Raw genomic sequence first — 9403 nt, 5'->3', positions numbered from 1 at the left:
CGAGGAACTGGGACCGACTGGTGACAGGAAGGTGGGTTCACCCCGCTTCTCTGATGTCATTATTATATCTTCCTCCCCCTCTGTGCTTGTATGCTTTAATACACAGGAAGGATATTGCTAGAAATTAGTTCAGCTAATTTTTTGTTATTATTTTGTTAATTATTTTTGTAACTTTGAATTCAACTTAGTCTCGGGACGTTGGTTTCCAGTTTTGTTCCTGCCTTGTTTGACTGGGCCGTTATTTCCCTCTTCAGCAGTATCTCAGAGGGGAGTGAGCTCCTCAGGGCGTGGACCACGCCATGCTAGCACATGGCAAATACAGGGCTGTGTCCCTTTGCTTCGGTTTCAGTCATCATGTGAATAAAAAAGACGGATGAATAAGTCTACAAATGTGAGGGAAGGAATGCTTATTAATTTCTGTGTGTCTGCTGGTGGCTGGTGCTGTCATTCCCTTTTCTCCAAGTGCTGTTTAATGAGCAAACATGCTAACTTTCTCCATTTTTCTTTTCCCTTCTGTCATAGTGTAAATGGCACATACAAGAGAGGAGAGGAAGAAAAATATGCAAAGTCAAACCAGTATTTTTGTACTGAGAGCACTTTTCCTCCTCCCTCACACGACAGGAATACGTGTACATGATTTATTGCTATTTTGCATGGAGGAACACTGTCTTCCTGTGTGGAATTGCAATTAAAGCAGAAGGAACCTCATCTGTCAGCCAGCCGTGTTTCCATGACGTGTACACCTTGCAAGTCAAGCCCTGAAATCTTAATTTAAGCAAAATTGTCCTTTGTCACGGTGCAAATTGTGTATGAGTAAGGAGTTAATTGCACAGTTGCTGATTCTAACGAGGTGCTGTATGAGGGTAGAAGCTGTTGCAGTAGGACTGGCATCGGCACGGTTTTACATTTTGGTGGGTGTCTGTTTAAGTTGTAGCAAACACGTTGGTATTCTGCACATACAGGTATGCAGCCCATTCCACGGTGTGCATGTCACGGTGAATTTGTATTAATAAATTCTGAACACTGGAAAAAACTTAGGAAAATTTAAATTACAGATGAGATTTATTATTCATGGACATTAAAAACAAATACATGACTGGAGCTGCTTCGCCAAGGACACCAGCATTCGTCTGTCGCACGTACGTTCCCATTCAGGTCTTACGTCTTTCTAAAGTGTCTTCAAGCTTTGCTTAGTTGCCCTGATTTGAACCTAATACAGGAAGGAGTGCCTGAAATTTATGCCTGCTGCTGTGCAGGAAGACGGACAAGAAAATGCTGGCCCTAATTTCCATCAATATATATTAATCTGTCCTTCTGTTCACTGTTGGTGTCCAGAATAAGTGATACGTGTTCCTCCCTTGTGCTGTTCCTCTCAGTACTGAACGAACACAGCCCCACTCGAATGTCCTTGGCCTGAGTACGTTCCCTTTCCTTAGCCTTTCCGTGGAATCGCAGCCTCTGTTCTTTTGCTTGTTTTGATTCCTTCTCTTTATGAGAAAGAGGTTCAAACTGCCTTATGTATTTTTTGCTTGGGGGATCAAAACTGCGGAGGACTCCACGTACATAGGCAGGCATAGATACAGGATGCTGAAATTTAACGTCCTCCTGAGAGCTCATGCTGGCTTTTTTTTTTTATTCACCGTCACCCGCAGTTCTTTTTCCATAACTGCTTTTGTCTCTGAAGTTCTTTCTGTTGAATGCACAGCACTTTGTAGCAGTCTTTCCCAAATGCTCTGTTATTTTCAAGATACGTAAGACTGTCTGGGAATTACAGAATCAGGGAATCACAGAATGGTTTGAGTGAGATGGGGTCATTAAAGGCCACCCAGTCCAGCCCCCCTGCAAGAAGCAGGGACATCTCCAACTGGATCAGGTTGCTCACAGCCCCGTCCAGCCTGGCCTGGAACGTTTCCAGGGATGGGGCTTCCACCACCTCTCTGGGCAACCTGGGCCAGTGTTCTACAGCCCTCAGTGTAAAACATTTTTTCCTAATGTCTAATCTAAATCTACTTATACCATATAGAACATTATGTTTTGGTTTTTTACTAAGTAATACTAATATCTAAGTGGGATGTGAAAAGCTTTTAGATGTCTTAATTCTGTTGGCTATGAATGCAAGGGGACAAGAGTTGGGCCAGTGGTTTGTTCTTGAGTCCGCGCTTGTGAGACCCCCCATAATCCTCATGTGTGAGAAGTTCCAGGACTGCAGGATCAGTAAACCCAGTTTACTGATGTTTACCCAGGTGTGAGTGCCCATCACTGCGTACCTTAGTCACAGAAATGTGTCTTCCTCCCCTCGTACACTTTATAGACTGGTGTCTACGGGCAAGGGTCAAGACTTGAGCCTCTATTTGTGTTTAATTTTCTTTGTGATCCCATCTTTAATAGATGTGGCATGTATTGAATCTGCAAAGAATTACGCTGGTTAGAGATGTAGTTTCTGCTCGTTCAGAATTTAGCTACAGGAAATGTCTCATCAGTACTTGCATTATTCTTCAATGGTCAATGGCTCAGGCAGAACTACCTTCCTGTTTATCTGCTCGCTGACAGGTAAACAAGGATATTATTTTCTTTGTCTGTCGATCAATTCGGGTAGCATTACCAAACCCTGAGTCAGTATTAATTGGTTTTGCTGCAGAGCATGTCCTGTTGTATAACCCTTGCCATGAAAAGACAATATTTTATCCCAAAACTCTGTGTAGATGCAGCAACTCCTCAATAGAAAACAACTGAAATCAGCTTTGTCTTTCTGTTTGTGTGCCAACTGCTTATCTGGAGAGATTAAAGAAAAGAAAGAGGTGAGTACTGGGGAAGCAAAATATTGAAGAACACAATCTGTCTAATTTAACAAGAAGATCAAGATGCAATTCCGTTGCAGTATATGATTGTCTGCAGAGGAGGAAGTATTGGGTACGAGAGGAGAAAAATATAAATCTGTGTACAGAGTGGCTGCAGTTAAAGCCGCTGTAATTTAACCAAGACATAAGTTTTAATGATGGAATGATTAATAACTGAAACAAATTACCAAGGAATGTGGGAAATTCTCCATTTCTTGATAGCTTCTGGTCAAGCCTGGATACTTTCAATGACACCGTACAAACAAAACCAAGTTAGAGCTGTCGGCGCTGAGGGGGTGAGTAGAGGGCTGAGTATGGTGCTACTGTATCTCAGGTTGCAAAGTCTGAAGGTTTCTCTTTCCTTTCTGCCGATGGATCAGGGAAGGAGACCCCGAAAGTGCTTGTCACAGACCCTGGTGTTTTGTACCGGAGGTGCAAGATGGAGGAAAAGGGCACACCGGAGCCTGCTTTGGGATTCCAGGCACAGCGGAGCCGTGACGCACTCACTTCATATCCACAGGGACAGGGATAAAGCCCATTGGCAAAGATGCTTAAAGAAATGCATGGTCATTTTTCCAGGTCACAGTGACTCTCCTGTACTTAATCCGTCTGGAAATTGTCACTAATTTTTCATAAGAAGATACAACTGCTCCCTAATAGGAGCCTGACTCCTCTCTTCTCATCCACGCTGAGCCTGTTTGTGCTGCGTGCCTGGAAGACTACTGCCAAACGGAGAGGCAGTTGTAGTTTAGAGGCAGCCGTGGGCCTTCACTGACCGAAGTTTAGATCATTAAGAGTACAAGCTCATGCCCCCCATCTGTCAGTCAGTTAACTTTGTAAACAAAATGGTAAGAAATCCGTTTAGCTCAATGCAGTTGTAACAAATCAGGGGCGTGTGTGCGTTTGCGGAAGATCGAGAGGCTGGAGGTTTTCCAGAGTTTGTCTTCTGGATGAATTGTTGAGGATTTACTTGGCCTTTTATTTCTTGACAGCTATTGCTTTCATTTGTGGCAGAAGTTGGAACAGTCAGTCACACAGAACTATGTGAAAAATATTAAGATTAATGATTTATATGTAAACTATTTTTCCCCACTCAGAACATTAAGGGATAAGAAAATGAAGAAGCTCTTCTCTTTGAGGAACTGAGACCTTGGAGGCCTGTCTCTCCTCAAAAGGAGACTGGAGATGGATTCCAGGAGAACGGAGGGTCTGAATCAGCTCGTGCTCTGGGAATTGGAAATGGTCGTGTTTTAGAGCTTCAGAAGGACAAGAAGCCTGCGTGCTTGCCCTTGGCATCACGGAAGAGCACCTGCAGCAGAAGACAGTGAAGAAACACTTTGGCTTAAAGGTACTGGAGAATATTAGGGCTCTCTAGACGAGGAGACCTGAAATATTATTAACCCTTCAATAGCATTTGTCCAGTGGTTTCTGCCACCCAGTGCTGATAGTTGCTGTGCAGACTTCAACATATAGATAAGAAAATGATAGGAAATACTAGAGGAGCCTTGTTTTGCATAAGATTTGAATTATTAAATAGCTTTTTGATGATTTGCCTTAGGCAAAATAGTCACAGAACGTATTTTATCTGTGCTGATCGTTTGACCTGTGCTGTTAGGCCTGTGTTTGCTTACTGGATAAACGTGAGTGCAGAATCAAGTGAGAGATTTGCAAAGCCACTGTGTTTCCAGCGTGCCGGAGGAGAGCGAGGCTCCCTGCCTGTATTGACACAGGGTCGTGTTCTTTATGCCGGGATAACGGGGATGTTTGTCTTGCGCGGATCTCTAATAGAGACGCAGCACCGGTGCTTCTCACCGCAGCGCAGCGAGGATGGGAAGAGCGGTGCTTTACTCTGACGCTCACCAAGGCCGCGTTTACTTTGAAGCAGAATTATGTGCCGTCTGTTACGGGGAATCGGAGTCGATGTGCAGTAGCTGCCCAGTAGGCAAAATATATTTTGATCAAACACAGGGAGTGGGGCAATGAACGCAAGTAGGGAATGATATAAAAAATTTGTTCACACAGCCTTTGTCTGAGACATATTCTGAATGCTTTTATAGAATTTCTTTGCTCAAAGTATGAATTTTTATTGTAATCAACAAAAAAAGCTATCGGCATGAGTGAAGTATGGATGTTGTTTTCATTTAGCTTTTTGTTTCTGCTTCCTAGCTAAAGATCAGCCTAGGCCTCGGCAGGACAAAAACAGGCAGCGCTTCATCCCAGGAAAAATCGAATAAATAAAGTTTTGAAAAAAATTTTTCAAGGGAAGAATGAAACAGGAGAGGATTAGAAAGAAAGAATGTGTGCTTGTGCATGGTTTGTAATGTCTTTTTTTGTTACATTTTCTGCTGCTTTTTCCTAGTCTCTGTCTGTCAAGGCAGCCTCTTACACGAATTCTCAAGGACAGTTGAAGGCAGCTGTGGAAATGAGCTGTTACCTATGGAAGTAGTACAGTTTTTATTGACTCTAAGAAGATAAGGATCTGAGACCTTGGGTAAGTTCGGTTCATACAATTACGTGAAGGAGAATGAATCACTGGGGAAAGTAAACTGACTGAAAACTCTTTTGAGATGGGATTTTCACATTGTTCCAAAGGAAATTAGGTGTCCAGATCCATTAAAATATAACTGAGGCTGGGGCATCACTCTCTCAGTCTTTTCTGATAAACTTAGTTCAGAAAAAGTTCATTGTGGTTGATAACCTTGAACGTTTGCAGTTCCCCTGTCAACTTCAGCCTTGATATGAAAGAATTTGGAAGCCACAGAAACCACTTCTTTAACATGAGTCCCATGTGGTGTGTGACAGCAAAACTTCACACTCGGGGAGGACAGGGAGCAGTGCAATAACTGCTAGCGACATCATTTTCCACAAAACCAATTTTAATCTGCTGTTCAGGGACTTGCAAATGGCCTTAAATAGCTCTTGCCGTTGAAGGAGCCTGTTGGAAGTGCTGTTCAGCAGCGCACTGAAACATCTGCACCTTTGTTTAATTGTTCACCAAGGTATGTTTAGGTCAGTTGTGAAAAGCTGCTGTGTCTGATGTTTCTGCTCCCCCTTGAGTAGCAGAAGACGAGGGGAGGAACGGCTGCGTGCTCTCTCATGCTAGCGGTGTTCGGTAATCCCACGGATAGGAGCCTGTGCAGATGCTCGTACTGTGATTTTTCCTCCTTTCTTGGTGTGTTTTGATTAGCAGAATGTTAGGCTGTGGGTTAGTCGGCAGTTATGTGGATTATGACACAATCCCTGGAACGTAGTACTGTGGTTCAACTCTGTTTCCTACAAAAACTGTCTAGAAATCAGGAACACTTTGTTATTCCATTTTGGGAACGTTAAATGTTATGTCCACATTCTGTGACCTTTGTCATCAGCTGGCTCCCTGGCTTGCTAGCTTATGGAGCCGGAGCTGTGTCCTTCTGGCTGGCTCATCACCAGGATAATGGTAGCAGTGCTCCTGTCCCTGCCTCGTTTAAACCACAGAAATATTTCTGTGGCCATGGGTCATCTTAGAGAGAGTGCCTGGTGTACCGGAGGGCGGACAGAGAAGGGGGAACTGTGAGTGGTGGCTCGCAGGCAGCGAGGCTGGAAAGTGGGGGGTAAGGGTCTTTTCAGGTTTCAGGTGGGTGAATGCTGCTCTCTAGAAATGGAACCTCCCACCAAAAAGAGTCCCTCTGGCATGTGAGGCAAGTCAGAAAAACTAATTATTTATGAGCAGTATGAATTACATCCTCCTCATCGGCTACGTAGAGGTATCATGGCAGCTGCATTTGAACAGAAAATACTCTGGAAAGCTCAGGGTCCAGAGAAATGAAATTAGGCACTCAAACCTTTTGGCCTTCATCTACTTGCATAGTTCTCCTTTTCCTGCAGTGATGTTTGGAAGCTGAATTCAGTTGCATGTTTGCAGAGTGGTTTAATAGCATACAATGAAGAGCACCAGCCCCCCGAGGGCTGGTTCTGCAAACGAGGCACTGGAGAGCTCTGCCGAGCAGCACGGAGAGAGCAAAATACTGAGCAGTTGACTCCTGAAGTGAACTGGAGCTCCCTAGCGTGGGGAGGGAGTGCCTGTCCTCTGGAAAATGTCAGCTAAGGACTGTGCCGGCGCATGGATGCAGCAGGTACACCTGGGTTTACTGAAGGGACACACGAAGGACGTCCATGACCAGAGCCCCCCGCCACTCAACACGGTGTGGTATGTGGAGAGCGACGCTGTGCTGCCTTTGCCGTTAGCAGCGTGGCTGCGTCCAGCCCTGCTCACAGGGGACTGGCTGGATTAGTGTGCTCCAGACCAAATTCAGAGGAGATTGGGTAATTCTTCTGTTTTGGTGACAGGACAACAAAGGTGAAGGCTGAGGATGTTTATGTTGCTCAGTTAGGAGCAGGGTCTCTGTCCTCCCATGGGAACGCTCAGGGTTCAGGCTCTGCTTTGCATGACTGATTAATTTTAAGCCACTGTGATTTGCAGCAGTTACCAGCGTATGTGGTATCTGGGCACAGCACGGGTCTCCAAGAGCAAACCCAACAAAAACTGAGGTACCTTTGAGATAGAAATAGGTGACAACATGTTTGGTTTTTTAGCAAACGGGTAAAATACATCCATAAGCTGTTACTGGTTACGGACTGTGACTTCCAGAGGCATGGCAGCCGCAGTAGGTAGCCATGTGAATGATGTGTTTGTGTTGCCATTTAAACCTTGAACGTGTGGACTGGGGTTGTTTCTTCCCAGTTTACTGAAAGCGCTCATTCCAGGCTGCAGCAGCTGGCTCTGCATGTTCTGTATTCTCAGGGTGTGCTTTGATTTGGAGTGAAGGACAAACATGGAACTGAGTATAGGATGTAGAAACCTGTTTTTGATTATTATAGAGAACTCTTCAAATGGCATGTGAAGGATAAAAGGGCAATTTCATACCTGAAACAAAAAAAGAAATTAATTATGAACACTTATTCTTGTTCATGTTTTGGAGCAATGCGTTCATAAATGACCCACGTTATGAGGTTGCACGTAGTCCTTACACTGCAGAGTGTTTGGGTCGTTCACGTTAAACTATCTGGTTCAAAACTGATAATAGTTAATACTCTGTGATCTTTCTTCTTTGTTCCACACCCTGATCTTTTCAGATATATTCGTTCTTGCTTGGAATCAAGTCCAGCAGAACAGGCCGCAGTAGGAAAAGCTACTGTTTAAAAAATCTGCTGAGAACTTTTGCTCCGATTGTGAGCAGAGACCTGGAACTGCGGTTTTTACAGATGCAGACCTTATTGAGGTCACTGCAAATCAGGAACTGCACTGAGGATGACAGGATTTAAATCCCCTACCCCCGTAACTGAGATCAAAATTATGGTTTCAAGTGATTTTTTTTTTTTAAATCCACGTTATAAAATTCCATAGCTGCTCAGAATTTAAGGGAAGTTGATACTTCCAGATGCACTTGTGAAAAATCTCATTTACCTGATTTTGCACCTAACGTACCCCTGAAGTTAATGAGATGTAAGCTCTTAGGTCATTTAGTTGCTTTTGAAAATTTTACTTAATGATCAGTTCCAGCTTTTCCAAAGTGTTTATTTTCATGTTTCAAAAACTGTTGTTACCACTCTTTTATTAGGATTCAGCATTCCTTTGGTCTACTTGACATAAATATACAATCGTACAAATTTTACAGTAAATCTCCTTTACGTTACTAGAAAGAAAACTCAGTCTTTTGGTGCTTTCATACCAGTAGGAAACGTAACAGAGGGTGAAAATGTGCTCCCGATTAAGGGCGGATAGAGAGTTGGAGCAGAGACACGGGAGACGTTTCGGGTTTGTGAAGTGAAGCGGCAGTTCTGTGCGTTGCAGTAAAAGGGGAGGCGGCAGGGCACCAGTGAGCTGCTGCTGGCTGGCACCGTGTCCTTGATCTGACTGGTGCTGACTGGTGATGACTGGTGCTGACAGGCAACAGCAACCGAGGGTCCGAATGGAAACAGCTGCAAGGAAAACAGGGTAAGGGTCAGGGGAAGGGAGGAAGGCTGGCGGAAAAACCAGGGAGCTGCAAAGAGAAATAGAAATAAAAAGCCCTTTAGTGGAATCTCTTGAGCTCTCGTGATGACCAAGGCTGCGAAGGATTTGCCCTTGAACGGCAGAAGAGCGTGGGGCGGGATGAGACCAGGGAAAGGCTGACGACAGAGCAAACGTACGAGAGTAGGTGGATAAGAGTCCTCAAATGTAAAAAATTGCAATAGTGGAAAGAGCAGAAAAGAAGATCAAAAGGTTGACAGTTCAGGGGAAACACAAAACATTGACTTCTGTATGACACCGCAGAGAAGCGTTACCTGGGTTTTGGTAGCGGTAGGATCTTTTTTTTTTTTGTGGGGATACAGTGGCGGTACTGTAACAAGGGCTGTGTGACACAGCGTTTGATATCTCCAGCTCAGGCACTCTGGGTTTCCCTGAGGAAGGAAGTGCAATGCGAGCACGTTCACCTTGCCCTTCGGCCTTGGGGTTTCCGCAGCTGTGGGCGCCGGGGCTGCAGTGGTTGTGCTGTCGGCAGGGTGAGCGTGAGAAGGCAAATTCCAGTTGCAGCGGAAATTCATGG

At 44.5% G+C, this 9403-nt stretch overlaps 1 long non-coding RNA gene across 1 annotated transcript; it reads right to left on the bottom strand.

Annotated features, from left to right (window-relative positions):
• Window positions 1–7398: 7398 nt before the first annotated feature.
• LOC147599570 (uncharacterized) lies at window positions 7399–9398 on the bottom strand. Its single transcript, XR_015259591.1, has 3 exons — window positions 9141–9398; window positions 8546–8795; window positions 7399–7740 (listed from the first exon to the last, which is right to left on the bottom strand). It is a non-coding gene; the product is annotated as an uncharacterized LOC147599570 (long non-coding RNA).
• Window positions 9399–9403: the final 5 nt, after the last annotated feature.

Source organism: Chlamydotis macqueenii, chromosome 10 (assembly GCF_036417535.1).
Source record: "Chlamydotis macqueenii isolate bChlMac1 chromosome 10, bChlMac1.mat, whole genome shotgun sequence".
NCBI classification, from domain to species: domain Eukaryota; kingdom Metazoa; phylum Chordata; class Aves; order Otidiformes; family Otididae; genus Chlamydotis; species Chlamydotis macqueenii.
This window is presented reverse-complemented; position numbering and strand designations above follow the sequence as displayed.